Below are 21,633 nucleotides of genomic sequence, written 5' to 3' on the forward strand. Positions count from 1 at the left end.
GCTGAGAGATCAGGGAAACGTGGCACTACTGCTACTTCTTGATCTCTCGGCTGCCTTCGACCTGGTCGACCACGAGATCCTATGCGACCACCTTCAAAAAGCTCCCACTTCTATCAAGAGGCAACTGACTGGATCCAATCCTTTCTAAATAACCGCACGATGAGAGTCTTTTCCCTGCTAGCAGCAGCCGACCCATCACCCATCACCTGTGGCGTGCCTCAGCGATCTTGCGTCTCTCCGACCCTGTACAACATCTTCACGAAGCCCCTTTTTGATAATCTAGATCATGGGTGCACAACATACGGCCCGCGGGCCAGTTGCGGCCCGCCATGCTCTTTTGTCCGGCCCGCGAGGCACAAAGACTTTCCTAATGGAGGGCGGCCCGCGGCCGCCCTCCATTAGGAAAGTCTTTGTTGTCTTCCGGGCCGGACAAAACACTGGCCGTCATTGGCTCAGCACACATGCACCACGTTGCTCCTACGAGCCACGTAGTGTGTGTGTGCTGACCCAATGGAGGGCCAGCACTACGGCTGGCGTGGTCCATAAGGCTTGATGCCGGAAGGCATTTCAGCCTTGGACCACGCCAGCCGTAGTACGATTCCAGCGTTCCTGCTTACCTGCCGCTTACCTGCCTTCCAGCACGTCTCCGGTAAGTGGTCTGTTTGCGTTTGTGTGTCGGGTCTGTTTTACTTTATGTTTGTGTGTGTATGTTGCGATGGGGGGATGGGGGGTGTCAGATGTGTATGAATGTTTTGATTTGAATGCATTTTATGTGTATGTTGAGATGCGGGGGTGAGGGGGTGTCGGATGTGTATGAATGTTGGAATTTGAATGTATTTTGTGTGTGTGTTGAGATGCGGGGGTGGGTGTCGGATGTGTATGAATGTTGGAATTTGAATGCATTTTATGTGTATGTTGAGATGCGGGGGTGGGGGGGGTGTCGGATGTGTATGAATGTTGGAATTTGAAGGTATTTTGTGTGTGTGTTGAGATGCGGGGGTGGGTGTCGGATGTGTATGAATGTTGGAATTTGAATGCATTTTATGTGTATGTTGAGATGCGGGGGTGGGGGGGTGTCGGATGTGTATGAATGTTGGAATTTGAATGTATTTTATGTGTATGTTGAGATGCGGGGGTGGGGGGGTGTCGGATGTGTATGAATGTTGGAATTTGAATGTATTTTGTGTGTGTGTTGAGATGCGGGGGTGGGTGTCGGATGTGTATGAATGTTGGAATTTGAATGCATTTTATGTGTATGTTGAGATGCGGGGGTGGGGGGGTGTCGGATGTGTATGAATGTTGGAATTTGAATGCATTTTATGTGTATGTTGAGATGCGGGGGTGGGGGGGTGTCGGATGTGTATGAATGTTGGAATTTGAATGTATTTTGTGTGTGTGTTGAGATGCGGGGGTGGGTGTCGGATGTGTATGAATGTTGGAATTTGAATGCATTTTATGTGTATGTTGAGATGCGGGGGTGGGGGGGGTCGGATGTGTATGAATGTTGGAATTTGAATGTATTTTGTGTGTGTGTTGAGATGCGGGGGTGGGTGTCGGATGTGTATGAATGTTGGAATTTGAATGCATTTTATGTGTATGTTGAGATGCGGGGGTGGGGGGGTGTCGGATGTGTATGAATGTTGGAATTTGAATGCATTTTATGTGTATGTTGAGATGTAGGTTCGGGTCTGTATGGGTGCATGCTTGAGAATGTGTGTGCTGCGTTGGGGGCAGGGGGTTCGGGTCTGTATGGGTTCATGCTTGAGAATGTGTGTGCTGCGTTGGGGGCGGGGGTTCGGGTCTGTATGGGTGCATGCTTGAGAGTGTGTTTGGGGTATAGTGTTTGGTTGGGGGTGAGGGGGCCATGGGGCATAGTGTTTGGTTTGGGTGAGGGGGCCATGGGGCATAGTGTTTGGTTGGGGGTGAAGGATAGGGGGCATAGTGTTTGGTTGGGGGGTGAGGGACAGGGGGCATAGTGTTTGGTTGGGGGTGAGGGACAGGGGGCATAGTGTTTGCTTGGTGGGTGAGGGACAGGGGGCATAGTGTTTGCTTGGTGGGTGAGGGACAGGGGGCATAGTGTTTGCTTGGTGGGTGAGGGACAGGGGGCATAGTGTTTGCTTGGTGGGTGAGGGACAGGGGGCATAGTGTTAAGTTGGGGGTGGGAGCCATGGGGCATAGTGTTTGGTTGGGGGTGAGGGGGCCATGGGGCATAGTGTTTGGTTGGGGTGAGGGGGCCATGGGGCATAGTGTTTGGTTGGGGGTGAGGGACAGGGGGCATAGTGTTTGGTTGGGGGTGGGGGCCATGGGGCATAGTGTTTGGTTGGGGTGGGGGCCATGGGGCATAGTGTTTGGTTGGGGGTGAGGGGCCCATGGGGCATAGTGTTTGGTTGGGGGTTAGGGGGGTGAGGGGGCCATGGGGCATAGTGTTTGGTTGGGGGTGAGGGACAGGGGGCATAGTGTTTGCTTGGGGGGTGAGGGGCAGGGGGCATAGTGTTTGGTTGGGGGTGGGGGCCATGGGGCATAGTGTTTGGTTGGGGGTGAGGGGCCCATGGGGCATAGTGTTTGGTTGGGGGTGAGGGGGCCCATGGGGCATAGTGTTTGGTTGGGGGTGAGGGGGCCCATGGGGCATAGTGTTTGGTTGGGGGTGAGGGGGCCCATGGGGCATAGTGTTTGGTTGGGGGTGAGGGGGCCCATGGGGCTAGTGTTTGGTTGGGGGTGAGGGGGCCATGGGGCATAGTGTTTGGTTGGGGATGGGAGCCATGGGGCATAGTGTTTGGTTGGGGGTGAGGGGACCATGGGGCATAGTGTTTGGTTGGGGATGGGAGCCATGGGGCATAGTGTTGCACTCCAAGAGTGAACTCAATAATAAAGCTAAAACAGGCACAGTTAGGAGATGTACATCCTTTGCTTTTTTGAGGAAACCTGACTCAACGAAGGCCATACTCCTCTTGGGTAACCCAAACAGCAAACTATAGCAGTCCAAAATAACGGAATGTCCAATCAAGGGTCAATAAAATATATATAATTTAATTAAACAGACGATATACAATAACTAAATCGATAGCAATGGAAAATGTGTAGTACAAAATGTAAGTTTGAAATGCAATAAAAATCGTTACCCCTCAAAAACATCTTTTTCCATGTGTTTAATACAAATTGGGGGTTGAAAAAGCCTCCTGACATGTCCCGCCTACCGCCCCGCCCACTTTTACTTTTCGGCCCACTATAGCCCTCATGTAAGGTACTTTCGGCCCTCTGTCAAAATCAGTTGTGCACCCCTGATCTAGATGGTCTGGGTATCACCTACACTAACTATGCCGATGATACCCAGATCCTCATCCCGTTGACGGGGGATTATGACAAGGATTTGGCCTTCGTCAACAAAGTATACCTCATCATTCAGGCATGGATGGCCTCACACGGTCTATGCCTGAATGACGACAAAACAGAACTCCTCATTCTAGGGTCCGCACATAACCTTAACAAACTAGCCCAAAACTACTCCTCCTTCGTAATTGACAACAATAAGATCACGGTAGCCAAGGAGGTCAAAACCCTTGGCTTCTACCTAGACTCCACTCTCACCTTTAAAAAACAAATTAATGCTGTTGCATCCGCCACATCTTATACATGCAAACTCATCAGAGCAGCCAAACCTTTTCTCTCCCCGTCTAACTGTATCACCCTAGCCAGGGCTCTGATCCTGTCCAAGCTGGACTATTGCAACGCACTTTATGTAGGATGCAACAAATATATTACGAACAAAATTCAGATCCTTAAAAATAACGCCCTAAGAGTGGCCCTCAGTATCCCAAAGAAAGCCCACATCTCTGATTCTAGAAGGTCTGTCAACTGGCTTTCTACCAAAGACAAAATATTCCTCAAATCGGTTTCCCTGACCCACAAATGCCTCCACCAAGCAGCCCCTCAATACCTCATCACTAGATTCACCAGAACTACCTCCTCTTGCCCCTCTAGAATGACCAACTCCAATCTCCTCCTGGTGCCCAGGTTGAAACGGTCTACGTCGGGTGGCAACAGCTTTCCTGTTAAAGCAGTACAATACTGGAACTCCCTTCCAGCACCCTGCAGGGAGGACCCCCCCCTACCGCCTATTCAGAACTAAGACCATCCATTGGCTCAAGACTCACGACACATAACAACCTCTTGCTCTCTTGCTACCCTAATGCTCCACCACTATGATTGTAAATATGTACATTTAGGTTGTCAACTGCTCAGTGTAGATACCTTTTCAAGAGACAACCGATGTATTGTATATAGTATTGCCTATATTGTATATTTCTGTAACCCATGCCTCATCGGCGTGCATTGTTTCTTTTTACGCGTCCAGCACTGTAACCACGGCTGGACTTCATTCCTTGTATGTAACCAAGCTTTGCAATCCTCTTGTTGCCTCTGCGCCTTGCTACCCCTCTAGGGGTTAGGTGCGCAATATAAATAAATAAATACAAATACATGAGTTTACAGGTGTAAGCGGAAGAAGAAGCCATGGCGTTAGTTTGTCTTGTTAAGGTTAGAGCGGAATCAATGTAGATTCCTAGGGTTTTTACGACATTGGAGACTTTAATTATGTTACCGTCAATATTGAAGGAGGAGAATAGCGCATCTAATTTATTCAGGTTCGCTGGCGAACCTAAAAGGAGCAACTCTGTCTTATCATCGTTAAGACAGAGCCCATGCTTCGCCATCCAAGCTTGTATAATTAGGTAAATGTCATTGAGAGTATTACTGTCTACAGTGTGATCATCTGGTTGTCATTCACATAGTTTGTGTAAGTGACACCCAGATAGTCGGGATCATCTAAGAGTGGCTTGGTGAACTCATTGTAGAGAGTAGGAGACACGCAGGACCCCCGAGGGACCCCGCAGGTAACTGGAGACGTTGTGGCAGAGGCTTAGAGCGCAAAGACCCTCATGGATCTGTTGTTGAGGAAGAACTCAATCCAAGCGTTCGGTGGTCAGAGAAGTGTGCAGCTGACGAAAAGGTCTTTGCATGAAACGTTATGGTTTACCAGATCAAATGCTGCTGATAAGTCGAGTCATGCTGCAGCATACAGGACACAGCTCTGGGGTGCAAAGGTAGTTGCTGGAAGGCCTATCATAATGGAATTGTCACAATACAGGTTGTAAAGGACCACGGCTTGGACAGAGGATCTGAAGTTGTTTTCTAGGATCAAGGGCTTGATTTTTCCATAGGAGAGAAAGTTGGTACCAAGCAGTTTCTGTCTTCCTTGCGTTGTGCTGTTTGAAGGTTAGGTGTCTGTTGATGTCGAACCCAAGGGACTTGGCGCAGGTGGCCAGGTGGAGTGTGAGGCCCTCGAGGGTCGTAGCAGAGAACCAGGTCTGGATGACAGGGTGTTCAGGGTAGTCAGTCAAAATCTCGAAACCAAAATATCGAATACAAAAAGACCGAAAAAAAAAATATCGAAAAAAAAAATATCGAATTTTTTATTTATTTATTTATATATGTTTTTGGGGTCAGGTAAGTAAAAAAAAGGGGTAAAATAAAAAAAAAATGAAAAAAAGGGGGGTTGGGGGGGAACCCCCCCATTTAAAAAAAAAACACATTGAAAAAAAAATTCGATATTTTATTTTTCGGCCTTTTGTATTCGAGATTTTGGTTTTCGAGATTTTGGTTTTCGATATTATCACTATGAACCGGTGTTCAGGTTTGTTGGTCAGCAGTTGGAATTTGCTCTTGGAAGGTTTGATCTTCAAGTAACAACTGGGCATCCAGGACTGGATCATGTGAGGTAGGCCATGGGCTGTGGATGTCTTTGTTGGAGGATATCTTGAGGTATAACTGTGTCATTTGCGTATTGGTGGATGTGGATCTTGTGTGGAGCCACGAGGGTTCTGAGCAGTTCCAAGTAAAGATCAAAGATCACGGGGGAGAGGATGGATCCTTGCTGGACTCCACGGGTGATGGGTAGAGTTGCTGATCTGGAAGAATACAGTTTGCGGTGAATCAGAAGACGGATTCAGACTACATTGACTCATAGTCAGATATATTTATTTAAATTAAAATCAAAAGGCCACACTAGCCCTGTCGCTATGAGGGAAATTCCCTACCTAGCAAATCTAAAACTAAGGGCGCACATCAAGTCCAAAAGTAAAACGTCTTCTGCCCGAATCCAAAACAACTAACTGGCCCTAACACTTTAGAAAACACTTAACTAAAAGCAAAAAAGAGAGACTTGCTCAATAGCTTTGGTATGGCCTCCTGCCTGGCCCAACTTGTAATTGACTTGCCCTCAGTCTCAAAGTTCCTTTAGAGTATAATGGTATTGTTTTCACAATCTTCACAAATGGAGTTCTTAGGGTAAAGTTATAATTATCATCTGTATGGGTTTCTCTCTCCCCTTTAAACAAGAAAGTCTTTTCTCATTTTTAAACATCCCAATCCCTCCAGGATTACTTGAAAATACACTTCTTTCTTTCCCGCCTGTGCGATGCTGGGACTCCCCAAAGTCCTGTGGCTCTGTGGTAAGTATCTTGTTTCTCAATCACAACATTTCTCTTAAGGCACCTGCCTGCTCCATTAATACAGGTTCCCGGGTCCTCATGCACTTTGCTAGCCTTGCTGCAGAGCATACACCTTCCTTTCACTCTGTTTTAGCGTAGGACTTATGTCTGTCCTTTAATACTCTTGTTGACGATTCCAGCCTTGATATACAATGTTTGTAGCTCTTTCCCTCTGTTTTAGCAGGGCCATGTGCCCATTAGCATCTCTTGAGCTCTCATGCCTTCGGCGGCAATTCCAGGTTTGTTTTACAGTGTTCGTATCTCTTTCACTCTGTTTTAGCAGAGCCGTGTGCCTGTTCGCCTCTCTTAAGTTCTTGTGCTTTTGGCGACGATTCCATTCTCTCTGTTTCATGTACCTGGGTTGGTTTTAATGGTCCTGGAAACCAGCAGTCAAAGCCCTCTATCGCCTCCACAAGTTGGTAGCGTCTGTTTCGCTGTCAGTACCTCTCTTGTCGGAAAAGGCACTCACCTGGTGGGACTCACAGACCCGGGCTTCTTTCCTGTCTCTGGTCTCATCATCGGTTGCTATGCGCCAGGCCCACCACTGCTCTTCAGTGGTCATGCCACCAGAGAAGATGGTTGTCTTCCCGTCGCCTCTCTCCCCTTGACCAGAGGCTCTTGCTTGATCAAGGCACCCGCTGTCCAGCCTCCAGCTAGCGGGTCTCACTTCCTTCATGACACCGCTGGCTCCGTGGCTCGATGTGGCTCTACCCCTCCAAGGCTACAGAGGCTTGCCTCTGGATAGCGTCTGCTCCCCTCCCTCCATAGGAGTCTCTCTTCCATTCACAGGCCCCATTCTCCTTATACACATCATGGAACAAAATACATTGTGTCTGTCTTCCTTGATCATGGCATTCAGGTGATGTTCAGCATTACCTGAAGCCGTAAGAGACAAAGAAAGATCATTGTTGAATATAGTCATAACAGGAGATGCCAAAGTCTTTCCAACATCCATATAGGCAGAAATGGTGGTTTGGACTGGGAGTTCCGTATTGGAATGGGAGTCCTTGTCCCCAAGAGGAGAGTCACTCCCAGTGACGTACCACTTGCCCTGGCCCGTAGGTGGGTCTTGCTTAGCAGGCTCACCTGCCTAGCCTCAGAATGGGTGGCTGCCCACTACGGAAAAGGGACAAATCGTCCAGATCTGTCACAAGTAATATGAAGTGTGATGATTAGCGAGGTAAGTTTTGAAACAGCTGAGGGCGAACTCGCCAATCCCCAATGCGGCCATGTAGAATGTCGATAGTGTATGGTGGTCTCCTGTGTCAAATGCTTCTGAGAGGTCAAGGAGAACCAGGAGGAAAGGATGGGCATCATCAAGGACTTTAGGGGCATCATTGATGACCTGACCGTCGCTGTTTATGTGCTGCATCTGGGTCTGAAGCCAGATTGGTAAGTCTGAAGGAGGTTTCTGGCTTTGATGTATTGGGGGAGGTGCGTGGCTACTGCTTTCTCAGGGAAGATGGGTGATGGGGGAGGGTAGTTGCTGAGGTCACCAGAGTCCAATGTTGCTTTCCTGAAAAGGTTTTTTTTTCAGTGTTGAGGGTTGAGGGGAAGGTTCCTTGAGTTAGGGAGGTGTTGAGGTTTTTTAAGTAAGGGAGGAGTGCTTCAGTCAGAAGGGTCTTGAGTACAAAGGCAGGAAAGATGTCATCCACATACAATGTGGGATTGAGGGATGTTCCGGTGGCAGTGAGGTCTTCCATAGCGAGTGTCTTGAGAGTTGTCCAGGTAGTTGTGGTTTTGCGAGATGGGATGCAAAGTGTGCTGTGTTAAGGTGTCATGAAGCAAGACACAGAAAACAGATTCAAAGTTCAGAACAAAACGGTTTATTAAATCAAATGTCAGGATGATAGAAGGCCTAACTATCCCTATACTAAGGTGGGATTTGCCTACCTGAACAAAACTAAAGAACGTCTGAGTCAAAGAGTTCAACTTAAAGGTCTGTGTCCACAACCTCTCCTTGCCCTCACACCTAAAGCTAAACAATGTGAAGGGATGTCAATGATCAAAGAAATGGGGATTAACACAAAGTTCTGAGCTTCTTCCTGCTCCTGGCTTCTTTCTCAGCTCCCCTTCCCCAAGTTCAAGAAAGTTCTGAAAAAGCCTCCAAATTACCTTTCTCAAGTTCAAAGCAGTTCCATTCCACAAATCTGTGGGGTTCCCTTCCCCAAATCCAAGGAACCACAGTTCAAAAGGGAAGAGTCTTGAGGCTTTGTTCTCAAGAATACCTTGGCAGTTGCTCAAATCTTGGGGTTCTCTTCCCCAAGACTTCAACTTAGCCACTTGTACTTGTCTTAGTCTTTTCAAAAGTTCAACACAACTTTAGGTCAACCGGACCCTCCTTCTGGATTGCATCACCAGCTTGCGTGTTCCATTTTGAAGCCGTCCTTAATTATTGTTTATTGGATTTGGCAATGATGGTTTAGCCCCTCAGGCACTCTTCCAGGCTGTTCACTTTCATTTAGCTTCCGATACAAAGAAACTCACACTCTCCCGTAGGGAAAACAAAGTTCTTAGCATGTCTTTCGCTTGCCAAGTATGTTAATTGGTTCAATAAAGGATAGATACTTTGCACTTTATCACATTAGTTTGCTTAATTGAAGGATTGGCTCAACAATGAAAAGGACTTTGTTCGCACAAAACTTCACTCGCTACAAAGTTATTCTGAACTTGCGATCGCGTACGGAGCAGCCCTGTGTTTCCCTGATAACAGAAACTCACTGGTTCTTCTGCTCACATCTGTAAACAAGGCGGTCTTCTCAGTTCATATGCCCGGTAAGGGCCCGGTCTGCTGCGACTCTAACTGTTCCGAAAGGGGATTTCTCTACCTGTATGACGCTCTGGTGTTCGAGCAACACCCGGAGCCGAAGAGCAATTATAAGAGTCTACTTGCTTGGATAAAGCCCGAAACGCCACCGCTTCCCACTACCATTGATCACACTATCCTCCTCCAACGCCTGAAACAGGCAGGATTCTCAGGCCCAGTTTTGGACTAGTTTTCTTCCTTTTTGAGGGACCATGTGCAGACTGTGTCTCTCTCAGGCTTTGTTGCTCCGCCTGTGCAAATTCGGTGTGGGGTTCACCGCGCTCTTCACTGTCGCCTATGCTTTTTAACTTATAATTGCCTCCTCTTGCTACTTTAATTGAGTGGTTGGGGGTTCGATTTTATACATACGCTGACGACACTCAATTGATCTTCAAACTGAACACCTCAGCGTCTGATCCTCTTGCTAGGCTTGTTTCATGCCTAGAGGGTTTGACCGCTGGATGTCTCAAAATTGCCTGAAACTCAACAGCGACAAAACAGAGATTATGGTGGCCAGCCCCCCTGAGTCACATGCTCTCTGGCATTGTGATTTCTGGCCTGACTCACCGGGACCATGCCCTTCACCTAGCCTTTTGGTTTAGAGTCTAGGGGTGAAGTTGCTGCCCTCAGGCTCTAGAGAGGGACAGATTGCGGCAGTGTGTAAAGCAGGTTTTTACAAACTGCGACTTCTTAGGAAAGTACATCCCTTTGTGCCTTTGCAGCTTCGGGCATCCATATTTACTGCTTCCACTACAGGTGCTCTATATAACTGCAAGGGGATCTATTTGGGCCAACCTGATTTTTTGGTCCATCGTCTTCAAGTTCTGCAAAAGGCCCGCTCTTCAGCCTCTCGATTGTTGGCTAAACTCCATTGGCTTCCTGTTAAGAGTTGCATTAAGTTTAAGACACTGCGTATGGTTCATTTAGCTTTCTTTCACACTGGGCCCTCTTTCCTACAATTTATGTTAACCCTTTATTGGCCTGTGCGCTCCTAATGATCCTCATCGGCCAATTTACTGGAAGTCCCTCGGTTTCGCGAAGCTCGATCAGGAGGGCGTTCTTTTTCGGTGCTCGCTCCAGTTCTGCATAACTCTCTTCCGTGCACTTTAAGGGAGATTCCTGACCACCTTTGGTTTTGCAGAGCACTCAAGACTTTTTGGTTTTGATTTAGGTGGGCTGTGTTTCTTTTTTGCACTGTAGTGTTCTATTTTCCCCCTCTTGCTGGTTTGGCTACTGCCCAGATGACTTTTTTGGGCGTGGTCTTGCGCTCTATGAATCTCTTTACATTACATACATCCGCCTGTTTTGGGAATTTATGGCAGATTGCAAGTTTTCTGCAGCATTTTCGTTAAATTGCAGGACATTTGCAATTTAACGAAAGTGCTGTCGAAAGCACAGCTTGTTCGGCAGTGCTTCTTTCATTATAGTTTAAGGCATGAGTCAAGTCCTAAAAAAATTGGGGGGGGACTCATTAACATACCAATTGAATGTTGCGTTACCAGAAATTACCATAACAAGGTGCCCTCTGAAAAAAGTGGGAGGATTTCTGAAAAAAGTGGGGGGAATCCGTAAACCTGCGTGTACCCTCGACTGGAGCCCTGCTCCTTGCTGTACCTAAATGCCTTGTGACAATTAATTTGTAGAGTATGTAAGGCGAGAACCATAAATAATACAAGAAATGCCGATAAGAGCACGCGAAAGTTCAGGGCCACTATAGGTAAGCACCCATTGGCAAGCCTCGTGTGCCAGCGACTTTGCTGAAAAGCAGAAGAGGAATCGAGGTGCATTGGCAGAATATAAGTACTACTAGCGATTGGGGCTGAGTAAGGGCATGCATGCGGCAGGAGTTTGGGAGGCCAGTGGTCCATCCCCCGACATCACAAGGCCTGCACTTGCGATGCAAATGGCTGTTCATGTATTGTTTGTTTTTTCTGGGCAGTGGTTAATTTCTTCCAACAGCAGGCATTTGCTTTAGTTTTACAGGGGTAGCCACTTGAACCCCCATGTGAAATGTTCTGCTGCTGCGCATGCAAAATGTAATAGGGCCTCATTACGAGGTCGGCGGTAAGGGGATAACGGCGCCGGTAAGGATGCCGGTGCCGTTAACCCCTTACCGCTGCATTACGAGGTCCCTTAGCGGGAGCCGCTAAAGGACCAGGGAGCTAACAACGTGCCCGTTAATAACCCATTCCCATTGAGCCCTATGGGGGCTCGAATGGGGATGGGTTCCCTGAATGGGGAAATACCGGGTCCTCCAAGGTTGGAATGACCTGGTAAGTCCCCATTCAGGGAACTCAGACCCGGTATGCCGAATGGGTGTAGCCATGGCGCTAATAGCACCATGGCTACCTCCATACTCGTAATGAGGCCCATAGACTGCAACACGTTGCCCTACAAACAAGTACAGGGACAGGGGTGCCCTTACCGCTGCAATCCTGGCCAACACTCCTACACAATAGCGAAAACTGCAATGAGCGGACTGCCACCAAAGGAAGTGCCGTATATGTACGACAATTTCACACTGTCGCTAATGTGGAGGAGTGACACCCGAATCAACATGCAAACGAACAGTTTACATAATTGGCGTTTGCCAGGTTCGTTTCCAGCCAATGCAAGCAAAAGGCTCACAGGTTTCTAAACGGATCCATTGTGTGCTACCACCGAAAAATCTGACAGCATCAGAATAAATGTTAACTACCCCAAATGTTGGTAACCCGTAATCTGACCTTTTCTGCAATTAACACCTTGCTGAGAATTAGGCCCTGAGACTGTCAACTCGTTTCACGCTGCCCAACGAAGAACTGCCCAATGGGGTGCTGCCCACCACTGACTTGGTTTGAAACACTTGTGTACGAGCGCAATATAAATAAAATATCAATGCAATTCAATTCAATGCACTGTAGTGGGTGCAATGGAGCGGGCCAGTCTGGCTGTCTGTGTGCATTCAACTGGCCCACCCTGTTCACTTTCACCCCGGGTGCCCGCCCCTGACCCCGCAAGATTCTGATAGGCTCATCAAAGTGTCCAGAAAACAGACCTGCATGCTCTATTCTCAGAATCAACCTTGAATTACTTCATTCAAGAAAAACGCACGTTCTGGCGCACATGTTGCAGCGATTACAGGCTCTCTTCCAAACACCAGCTGTAAAACACTTGGGGACTTGGACACAGCTGAGCTGCTGCATTAGCCTAAGAGTTAAACGCACCTTCCTCATCTCTATCCAGGAGCAGAAGCAGGAAACATACTCAGTTTACATGCCTGGAACGACTCACATGGAAATTCAGCTAAAGCCCCACTAGAGGAAAGGACCCGGGCGCAAATCACGCCAGGGTTTTGCGTCTTTTTCTAGGCCGCCCTCGGGTCCTCGCCTTTTTCCATCACCCGGTCCACGAAGTAATAAAAAGGCAATTTGGGCATTTTTTTTACATTTGGGACTTTCCAAACAAACTTTGCAGTTTGGGTTCTATGTACTGACCCTGCACGAATCACTTCGCCCCCGCCGCCCCCCACCTAATATGCTTAGGATGACCCAGCCATTTGCATCTACCTCCTCCAGTAGTGCATTCTTGCATGGGTTTGCAGATCAGCACGTGGTGCACGTATTTAAGCGCAAATGGGGATGCGCTTTGCAAACAAATGCACTTTTCACCCATTCGCTGAAATGTGCCTTGCATGGGGCAGAGAGATAACATCGCCACAGAATTCACCGAATCCTAATTCGTCTAATTTCTTTTAGACGAATTTGGCTGCAAATATATTTATTTTATTTTTTATTTATTGCATTTGTTACACGCCCAAACCCATGGGTATCACAGCGTTGGTTACTTAGAAGCTTCACTTATTACAGACTTAGGACACAGTGGGCCTCATTCCGAGTACGGCGCTAACCAATGGCGCTATTAACGCCTTGGTTGACGCCGTACCCGGACCGGCAGCGCCTTGGTGGATGGCGGAATCACCGCCCCATTCCAAGGTTGGCGGGGCAGTAATTCCCCATTCACCAAGGCTCTTCCCTATTCCCGAATGAGCCCCCATAGAGCTCAATGGGAAAGGGGAAGATGCAAATAACGGTGACCGTTCATTACGGTCACCGTTATTGGCTTGGAGGCCCCTTTGCGCCCTCGACTCTAACACCTGCTCAAAGCAGGCGTTAAGGGCGAGGGCGCAGAGGGAACTCGGAGTATGGCGGTAAGGGATTACCGCCACCGGTCTCGTTACCGGTGGCCGCTATCCCTTACCGCCATACTCGGAATGAGGCCCAGTGTAGTATTACCAATATTTCATCTCAAGCATGAGGGCTCGTGGCGAAGCAAGCACGAGAAGTTCCCCAGTGAAGCACGTCACAATACGAGACGACGTATTGTGCTTAGGGAGAGCAACATTCAAATGCTAACGTATTGCTCGGCAGCTGGTGGAGCCTGATAGCAAATATCTAGCATTTCCCTATACTTACATATAAAGTAATAAATATATATAAACTCACCTACCTGCCTCGTATCGTTCCTGACACTTGACGTGGCGACGAGGATTCGGGCTCCACCGCCTCCTTCTACCCGCGCGTCCCGTTTGCTGTTTCCAGGACGAGGTTTGCCTAAGGAACCGGGCCGCTCCGCTCTGTTTCCCCGAGCGTGGCAGTGGCCCACTGCAGACTATTGGCCGCTCCGTTCCCATGAACGTAGCAGCGGCCACCACTTAATCTCACTGCTGCCGAGCCAAGTAAGTGCAAGTGCTTCCGTTTTCGTTTCATGTGAAACCCAATGAACTTAATCTCCGCCCTCAACCTACTCAACCTGCCGTGCTGTGCTTATGAGAGTCAATTACCGTATAACATGGTATAGAGGGGCAAGGTACTGCAGTTTAGTACATTACGTGTTGTAGAGCGGCAAGTAAAATTAACACAGCACTCAGTGCATTTCAATGAGAGCACAAACATTCAATCGTGGATGTAAACAGGATCCCAAGGATATTACAGTAATACACTGCCATCACTGTGTGCATCCATAACCAAAACCAAGTCTCTAAAAAAAAAAAAAAAAAAAAAAAGGAAAGTTTCATCATGGCATTCAGTGGTGTTCCACCTCCCATGTTTTTCTTAACAAATGTAGGGGAACCCTCAATACCCTGGAAAAGATGGATCAAAGCATTCGAGCACTATGCAGGAGTAGTGTGCGGCCAGAATTGTAGTACAGAGAAAAGAAAATCTCTTTTGTTACACTGCTTAGGGCCTGCTGGACAAGAAAAATTTGAAGATTTGCCAGACCTGTCACCTGAAGAGAGTGCAGATTTGAATGACTATGAATGTTCAGTAAAAAAAATGGGCAAACATTATGAGAAGAAAATAAGCACTATCCTAGAACGGTACAAATTCGGAAAGAAGGTTCAAGAAGAGGGTGAAAGTGTCGAACAGTATATAACCAATTTAAGGAAATTAGCCAGAACGTGCAAGTTCAATGCACAACTAGATGAGAGACTACGAGACCAATCATGTTAGAGTGCAGAAGCAGCAAAGTGAGGGAAAAATTATGGGCTGAAGATGATCCACCCCTTGACATAGTTCTGAGGATAGCCAAAGAAGTTGAGCATACAGAAAAATGTGTTCAGGAACTAGAAAGCAGAATGCAGTCTGTAGAAAGTAAACAAGAAATCCCAAAAAACAATAGTGCTATGAATGTAAATAAGAGCAATGAATCAATAGCCCAAGTGATGGAAGTAATTAACAGCAAAGACAAACCAGAGAGATCTCGCAGATCATCATGGAATGAAAACAGAAGAGGTAGAGGTGGACCCAGAGTATATGAGAAAAGAAGGAGTCCACGTAGACAAAGAACTAACGCAAGAAGAAGAAATGAAGGAAAATGCTTTAGATGTGACAGTACTGCCCATTGGGCTGATAATCCGGAATGTCCAGCTTTGAAAATCATATGTGGTAAATGCAAGGGCAAGTGACACTATGCCAGCTGTTGCAAAGCATCGAATACCTCTATGAACTGGATTGGCAGTGATAATCACAGTGATGTTGATGATGATGAGTATGTGTTTGTTATATCTGATGAAGAACATGAAGAAGAAATGGAGAGTCCCAAAGCCACAGTGTGCATAGATGGAGTGGATATGCACATGATGGTTGATTCCGGTGCCAAATACACACTCATACCACAAGGAATGTGGGACAAAAGGAAACATGAATATTTGCATGAACCCTATATTCGACCCAGAGCCTATGGTGGGATAAAAATAGATATCATTGGATGGTTTTGGGGTACACTCAAATTTAAAAACAGAAAAGCAAATGGGAAGATTTACATTACAAAAACTGGGAGAATTCCTTTGTTAAACTGGACCCATCAAAGCAAACTCAAAGTGAAGTTGGATGCCAGTGCTGATGAATCAGTAATGAATATTGGGAGTGATGTAGCAAGGAAACATTTAACATATGAGGAAATAGAGGAAGTGATGAAGAAAGTTTTCAAGAATGAGATTGGATGTTTACGTGGATATTCGCATAAAATCAGGATGAAACCAGGATGTATTCCGGTGGCACAGAAAATGCGTAATGTTCCTCTTTCTATGAGAGAAGAAGTAAAGAAGGAAATAAAGAATTTAGTTGAGCAAGGTGTCATAGAAACCATTGATGCCAGCGAATGGGTGTCCCCGTTGGTTGTCTTAAGGAAGAAATCTGGGAAATTGAGAATATGTGTCGACATGCGAGAACTGAATAAATGTGTAATTCCGGACAGGCACCCACTCCCGAACATTCAAGAAATAGTTTCTACGATTGGTCCATCAAAGCGGTTCTCGACCCTTGATTTGACCTCAGCCTACCATCAGGTGAATTTACACAAAGAGTCTAGATGCATGACAGCATTTATTACACCTGACGGCCTATATCAGTACAAGAGACTACCTTTTGGGCTTATATCAGCTGCATCTGTCTTTCAGAAAATTATGCATAAACTATTCGAAGGAGAACATGGTAGTATATGTTTCCAGGATGATATATTGATACATGCTGTTGACCAGAAGACACATGATGAGAAATTGCAACATGTATACAAGAAACTGTGTGAAGCTGGCATGACTCTGAGTAAGGAAAAATGCAAGATAAATTGTGATATAATTGAATATTTGGGACATACCATATCAGCTGAGAGAGTAAGACCCAAGAAACAACTGTTGGATGCGATAGAGAATATGCCAAGGCCCAAATCTAAGGAGGAAGTACGTACCTTTATAGGTATGGCAGAGTACTATTCGAAATTCATGCGTAATTTTGCTATGCGCTCTGTTCCCCTCCGCGAGTTATTGAAGAAGAAAAAATTTGCATGGGACACAGAATGTGAAGAAGAATTTACATGGATAAAACATGAACTAAACAAAGCTCCGTCATTGAGGAATTTCATAAGTGGGGAAAAGACCATTATCACGACAGATGCCAGTAATGTAGGTCTTGGTGCGGTTGTCACGCAAGGATTTGATGGTAAAGAGAGATTGGTAGCCTTTGCATCCAGATTGCTGAAAGGAGCCGAGAAAACATATGCGGCTATTGAAAAAGAAATGTTGGCCATTAAATGGGCTGCAGAAAAGTTCCGGATTTTCATTTGGGGCACAGAGGTGGAGTTCCGCACGGATCACAAGCCATTGGTCCATGTTATAATGAATAAAGGATTGGACAATGTCTCGAATCGTATGAAAAGATGGGTCATACTCCTGCAAGAATATAACTGTACAGTGAAATATGTGGCAGGCACGAAAAATCGTGCTGCCGACTGTCTTTCAAGGCTCACTAATGTCTCAGAGGTAGATGATGTCGAAGATATGGAATCCGAAGTTGTGTTAAATATTGAAGGATTGTCTATATCAGAGAAGGAATGGAATGAAGCAGAGGATTCGGACCACACATTCAAAAAGTTGAAACGCATCATTTTGGACGGTAGTTCATTAACAAAAACCAAATATGAAGAAAATGGACTATTAGAATATTGGAAAGTTGCGAATGAACTAAAGGTGGAGAATGACAGAATCATGAGGAGTGACAGAATTGTTCCACCTGTAAGTCTACGTCAAAAGATAATTGAGTTAGGTCATGAGGGCCATCAAGGAATTGTAAAGACGAAGAGAAGAATACGAGATGAATTCTGGTGGCCAGGATACGATCTACAGGCTGAGAGAGTTATACGTGATTGTATCCTTTGCAAAGAGAGTGATAGGAGCTGTGTGAATGAGAAATACCCCATGGTGGTGACTGAACTCCCAGGTAACATTTGGGAAGACCTTGGTATGGATATAGTAGGTCCAATTTACAGTGAGGGTAAGCAACAATATTGTCTAGTAATTATTGACCTGTTGACTAGATGGGTTGAAGTCATGATTAAACCATGCATGACGGCTAAAATGGTGGTTGATTTTTTAAAAGAAGTATGTGGAAGGGAAGGTTTACCCAAAAGTATACTGACAGACAATGGAGTTGAGTTCCGTTCAAGAGAAATGCAGAAATTTTGTGTGGAGAATTCCATTGTACACAAGAAAAGCGCTATATATCACCCGCAAACCAACGGGGTGGTCGAGCGTTTTAACAGAGTGCTTAAAGGTGCTGTGCGATGGGCTTGGGCAAATGGTGTTAAATGGGAAGAAGCTGTTAGACAAAAGATTAATGCACACCGTTTGACAACACACTGCACGACTGGCCTGTCGCCATTTGAAATGAGTAGAGGTCGGAAAGCAAACACTAGGTTAACACCATCCTGGTTGAAAAGAATGACTGTGATAAGGAAAGATTTCGGAGATGCATGTCAGAACATAAGAACCATGCAGTTAAGAAATAAAAGAGCTCATGATGTGTCTGTAGGCACCAAGGGAAAAAGACCACCATTGAAAGTTGGAGGACGAGTGAGAATTAAACTTCCGCCTGTTTTAAGAGATGGTCCATGTAAATGGTCCAAACCTGTTGGAGTCATTGAAGTGTTTAAACATGCAGTGAGGGTTGAAGACGGAAGGGTGTGGAATATGGAGAGAGTATGTGTGTGGGACACTCCTACAATGAATGCATCTATGCATGAAGATCGTGAGAAACCAAAGAGAGGTATGAATGTTAATGGTGCTGGTGTTGTTGAGAAATGTCAGAGAGATGTAGTACGAGACAAAGAATCATCGATGATTTCCTTGCCAAAATCGAAAACACATATTTCACGTACTTCAAGAAGAGGAAGAGTCATTCGTGATCCCTGCGGATTGAAAGACTTTGTGTGGGAACACTAAGCTCAGAACTTTTGTAAAGAGTCAGAATAGTTGTGTCATCAATTAATGTAAGAAGGGGAGATGTGTAGTATTACCAATATTTCATCTCAAGCATGAGGGCTCGTGGCGAAGCAAGCACGAGAAGTTCCCCAGTGAAGCACGTCACAATACGAGACGACGTATTGTGCTTAGGGAGAGCAACATTCAAATGCTAACGTATTGCTCGGCAGCTGGTGGAGCCTGATAGCATATATCTAACATTTCCCTATACTTACATATAAAGTAATAAATATATATAAACTCACCTACCTGCCTCGTATCGTTCCTGACACTTCACACAGGTTACATACACATATTCAGTTAGAACCCCAGCGAGGGTCAACCAGAATGTAACAACCATTCTGATTGGCCCTCACCGGGGCTTTAACCAGCTGGGAATCCCTTGGCTGGGATTCCACTCCTTTCTTCCTGGTGGGGGCGTGGCAGCCCCTCAGCCCTTGAGGAGGCTCTTATCGGGGCCATCCCCGCTCCGAGCCTCCACACGGCTGGAGGCCGCCATCATCCCCCGCTGGAGACTCTGGTACATTGTTTTGGTTTTTTCCTCCCTCCCTCCCCTGCACACAATCCCCTCCCTACCCTCCCAACCCCACTTACTTTCGTATTTCTCTTTTTCGGGAGCAAACGCACTGGGAACACTTCTGTCCCCAGCACGTCCGCTCCTGATGGCCACCATGGAAAGGGAAAACGGATTCCGTTTTCCCTTCCCGGCGGCCATTTCCCTTGACATTTTTTCTTTTTTTTCTGTTCCGAAATGCCGCAGCATTTCGGAATAGAAAACATGCTATTAGTACCCCGGTCTGTTGGCCAGGGTACTAATAGCTATAAACCCCTCACCGCTGGGGCATTACTGAGTCAGTTAATGCCCCGGGGCCTTCGTTAAGGCCCCTGCTTTGCTATAACTATGGGCCTCAGCGGATTACCTGACTCGGTAATGCCCCAGCGGTGAGGGGTTTATTGCTTAATTACAACATGTTAAGAAACAATGGCGTGTGTGGTTACAACCTTAGTCGCATTTGTTAAAGATATGCGTGGGGGGAGGGCTGGATAATCGTGATAATAAAGAAAGGAGGAGGCCGGGGAGGGGTGCAGGGGTTCTACCTACCCCCCACATATATTTGCGGCCAAATGTAAAATAAGATTACAATTATTCGAGGAAATCGAACTGGACAAAAAATAAATCGAGCAAATCACATAGAAGTGTCTGCACTTGTTCTTTTTTGCAGGGCTTCTGCGCAATGTCTCAAAGGTGGGCAAGGCAGTGCAGGCTCGAGCCTGGCTCAAGCCAAACCTGGATCTTGCTAAGCAGTAGCTGAAGAACGAGCCAACCCCGAGCTGAACATTACCTCGAACCTCCTCTGTTTCATTTACTCCAAAGGAGAGACTCGAGGGGCGAGAGTGCAGCAACATTCCCAAACCCAGGCAGCCAACCAGATGTAAGACACCGCCTGTAGGCACTTGCATTGTGTGAAATGTGCTGGGGGCGGCCTCCTGGGCCCTGTGTGTAGCACAGCTCTAGTTGGTCCATGCGCACTGATGCTAACGCACAGAGACTCCTAAAGGGGGAACGAAGCAAGTCTGCAAGAAGGCCACTGCAGTAGCAGGCTGGCTGATGTTTTGTCCTCTGAGGCCTGGAGCCAACTCAGCAAGCAGATACGTGGATTAGGACTGCCTTGACAGGGTGGGGAAAGTGGGGACGGCAATGGGGGGCACTTTGCTAGTGCTTTAGGTTGTGGAGTAGGGTAGTGCTGCCTCCCAACACAAGTACAGAAAACTCTGATGGGGCGCACAGAGAGCTTGTGTGTTCTCATGAGCAGCACAACAACAGGTGGTCTGAATAACAGGTACTTGCACTGACCCTGTCCTGCCTCGCTCAGTTGCTGCATTATTGCAGGAGCCAATTAGAAATTGCAGACAAGCATACTTGCTTTTAGCCCTGTCTGCTCAGGGCTCGCTTTCCATTTAAGAAAATGTGAGCCAGCAACAAGGCTGGTGAAGTTGCACTTGGGCAGTGCCACCACGGACTGCGATGGAGTGGACTTTAACAACCCAATTGCCTGATAAAGGTAAACGGTGCTGCGCGCCAAAGGAAATATCCACTTTACTAATTGTACTTCTAGGCCCTTGTTATCGTCCATAAATTCAACCAATCGCTGCCCGGTTTCTTTCCATCTGCCCATAAATCTGGCTTGATCTGGAAAGTGGGCTCCAATGATAATAGGCTCAGCAAATCAGGCATCATAGAAACAAATCCATGGAGTTTCTTGTCCCTGAACATTAAGTGAGACTTCTGCCCTGGGATAAGGATTCCTGTCAACAATGGACACGAGTCCCATTAAGAAGCCATCTTCCTGCTTTTTTCATATACAAATGATAGGATCATTGCTGCTTGCTTGCCCCCTGGGTCTAAGGCCTGGGTGCTATTTAGGTTGAATCTGACCAGGACTTGGAACTAGCCTGTGAAGTGGTTTGCTTCGAAACTTCAGAATTGAATTACGGAACCTCATTTGAAGAGTGAGTATGCAACTGGTACCTATATCAGAGTTTTGCTGATTTTTCTATCTCTCAAATGGTGACTCTTCTAGGTTAAATCGGTCATTAAAATAAGAAGGACGCATTGATTTATTTTCATTTTCTTTATCTTCTGAGTTAAGTCGATGGTTCTCATCAAATTGGCCTCTATGTGTTCTGCTATATCTCTCTCTGTCCTTTCAAGGAGCTCTATCCCGGCCACTCTTCAGGCAAAACACTAGATGGAAAAAACAGTGAGGTCATCTTTCCTTGGGACCCCCTTTGGTTATTTTCTCATTCATGTGTTTTCTTATATCTGCACCTGGACTCCCTTCTTCACCAAGTCATGTCTTTTGGTTCCAAATATTCCTCCCAGAATGTTAATTTCTGATCGGATGTATACTAATTGACCTTTTCACAATTGACCGCAGGAGAATTGACCATCTGCATAAGTGATCGTGAAATGAAAATCAATTAGG

Source organism: Ambystoma mexicanum, chromosome 10, assembly GCF_040938575.1.
Source record: "Ambystoma mexicanum isolate Mex_15411 chromosome 10, UKY_AmexF1_1, whole genome shotgun sequence".
In the NCBI taxonomy this organism is placed as follows: Eukaryota; Metazoa; Chordata; class Amphibia; order Caudata; family Ambystomatidae; genus Ambystoma; species Ambystoma mexicanum.